Below are 3,444 nucleotides of genomic sequence, written 5' to 3'. Positions count from 1 at the left end.
ATGTAATTATTAAAAAATATTTCATATAATAATAATCCATTTTATTAAAAATATCACATAAAATAAAAAATTCGATAAATACTATTTGGATAGATAAAACTTGTCCAACATCTCGCCCACCCATCACCCATTAATATTCTTTTCATCAAATATTTGCAAATATAGTTCTAGCTTATCAAGTGAAAAGATATACAACATCAAGTTCTCCCACATCGTCAAGTGGATCAATGCATCTTCAATAATATCTCACATTCCGCTTTCTCCGATCCTTTCATAGAAGATAAAAAAAATGTAAGCAAACATTAAATTCTCAGCATTTTAGGGTTCAATCTTATTTCTTTTAATTGAATGGAGAAAATTATATATACTCCAATTTCTCTCTAAAACACTGGGAGCATGGCCGCCCAACAAACCTTAAAGTTAAATTCGTGTAACGCTCCATAAAGTAACCACCAAGTCTTCTTTCTTTATACTCAACAAGTTATTAAGTATGTACATAATTAATCGATATGTTCATGCATACAAATATCTATAAATATTTAGGTTTTATGTATAAAAGTATCCTCGCAGAGTATTCCCTACCTTTTTTATAATTAAAAAAATGGAGATACTTTAAACGGAGTATCCGATGTGTATCCCCAAATATCCCAAAGTATCCGATACTGATATGTCGCTGCTGCGGATACGTTACCACTTTTGAAGTACCCGCGCTTCATATGTTGGTCCAGGTCGAATCCACGGATTCCGGGCCAAACGCTCACCCCATAAACAGTCCCCTAAGAAATGTCAAGGTCCTAAAAAAACCGTCATGGAAAGGCAGTTACCCACATTGTTGGGCTGGATCTCAAGCCTGGTAATTTTAAAAGTTTGGGCCAAGGCCCATTTATTCAAAATTGCCCGCCTTCTTTACTTGGCTGAGTCAACACGAGCATGACGTTTCTGAAAAGATCGTATTGTGGAAATAGAAATTGTAACTGAAACTTATGTAGCTGCTTAATTACAGGAAGGGAAGGATTAAAACGTATGCCTCCTCGCCTAGGATTCGTTTTCCAGTTCTTTTCTATGCCCATAATGTAGTTGCAGGAAAACTTACAACCACATCCATTAAGTAATTCAAGTATAATCTAAGTAATCATAGTAAAAATCATAAAATCATTAATTAAGATCTTTGATTGGGTACAAATGGATATGAAAACCTAACTTGCTCTCCAAATAATCTTTTCTCTTTTCTAAATTTCTTATCTAAGTTCTCAAAAAGATCTCTCCCTTTACATGGCAGCTCAATCCCTTATATAGGGTCTTACATAGTGGATGACAGATAATAAAGCCCCTATTTTCGGATCTGGTGTGCGTTACTAACGCACACTTATATTGACTCTTATGCACACACTCTAAACTTCGTACGACTCTTCACACTTTTCTTGTGATTAATCTGACGTCATCTGATACATCATTTCAAGTAATCTACATGCGAAATCCTTCGCTAATATTAATTATCATGATTTCGCTTATTTGATGAGTGTGTGGTATTTTACTCCTACATTTTGCCTCTTCTCATGTCGTTCCTTCAATAAAATGAGCGATATGAGAAACTCTCAATGCACAATGCCGCACATTCTCATCTTTTCGTATTCTTATCTGCCGACATACTTCCATGATTTCAGCTGATTTACCTGCACGTATCAATTTCTCTTTTTCACTGAATTTTAACCGGTCACTTTTTTGTCTATTTATTAACTGAATTTGAGGAGAGATAACCTTTTCTTCTTTTACTTCAGCTTCTTCTTCTCCACTCTCTCGAAATTCCTTCGTTTTTTGTCTTCAGAGAATCTCGATTTTGCTGTTGTGTTGCTGTTTCCATGGATTTTAACCCAAGGTTTGTATACTCTGCTGAGATTGATCTCGTCTTCTCTTATTTTCTTTTGATAATCATGGTTATTGATTTTACTGTTAACCCAATTCCCATACTGCAGCAAAAGTTCTTCTTCTGGTAAAATCAAGGTCACGGTTTCCAACCCTAGATCCTCTTCAAACATGAAGAACAAAGAATCTCTCAAAAGGAAGCCTTCGCTTAACAAAGGAGTACGAAATATTTTGTTTTTTACAAAACAATATTATTGCCTCTATTTCTTATCTGCGTTGTTTTCGCAGGATTCCGATCGTGAGATTGATGGTGGAAAAGGGGATAAATTTAAGAAAACTCGCAAACCCTCCACAATTAATACTGGTCTCATTGCTCCTGATTTTGATTTCACGGAGAACGATATTCCAACTTTTGCCGATTCTCATACTTGCGTCAGTACTAACTCTCCCCCCTCCCCTCCCAAACACTACTAATCCTCTTAAGGAAATCTCTCCCCCCAAAGAGAATGTTCTAACTGGTGAAGCAATGAAGGAAGTCTCTATTCCTTCCCCTGTAATCTCACAAGTAAGGCTGCACAAGGGTCGGTACAGTCCGGTTCTCCTATGGAACCAGTCCCTGTACCTGGTGTTGACCGGTACTGAAATTTGAGAACCGGTACCTGTACTTGTACCTGGTGTTATATCGGTACTCCGGTACCGGGTTTTTACCTACAACATCAACGCCATTGATATCCATCTGAATCTGAGAAAAATACACTCATTTATTTTCATAATTTAATTCATTCATTTACAAATTTACAACAACATCAATCAGACTATGTTTAGATAATTACAAATTGAACATACCAAATTACAATGAAAAATTCTCAAAATTCATCCTCAACTGATTTGCATAAATCATTATAATCACACTAATTTGCAAACTGAACAAAAATTATAAACATTATCCCTTTAATTTGAAACAAAAATAAATTACCACTTCAATTACGCTTCAACTGTTCCTCCATCTGATTCCTCCCTGTTAACCATGTGAAACCTAATATCATTAGCTCAAGATCTATGAATCTGAAATTAATGAAATCAAATTTCAATTAGAAATTGGAGATTCAGGAATTGAAATTTAAATTAATATAATTAGATCAAAACCTTAACTGAGATAGATGGAATTAACTTTCGAGAGTGAAATCAGCAGGGAAGGAGATAAACAAACCTTAATCTGCAAACAAATCCATCACTTTCCCATTCTCTAACCTAAATTCGAACAACATCAACACCTTGTATTTCTCATCTATCCCTGGTTTGCTCTTCACTTTGATTTCTCAATCTGAGATCTTTATCTCTTCTTCACATCTTCAATGGAAGTATTCATATCAACATGTATTAAACTTAACATATTCAAACCAATTTCTTCTCACGGACCATCAACATCAACAACCCATTCAAATCACTGTCTTGATTATTGGCAGCAACCATCTTAATTTCTTAATTAGTTTTCAACAGAAATTCTTGACTTGTTAATTGAAGAAGAAGAAGAAGAATAAAAAGAAGCAGTAACTCTCTTCAATTGGTTGGCGAAGAAGA

The sequence above is a fragment of the Papaver somniferum genome, chromosome 5, assembly GCF_003573695.1.
Source record: "Papaver somniferum cultivar HN1 chromosome 5, ASM357369v1, whole genome shotgun sequence".
NCBI lineage: Eukaryota > Viridiplantae > Streptophyta > Magnoliopsida > Ranunculales > Papaveraceae > Papaver > Papaver somniferum.
This window is presented reverse-complemented; position numbering follows the sequence as displayed.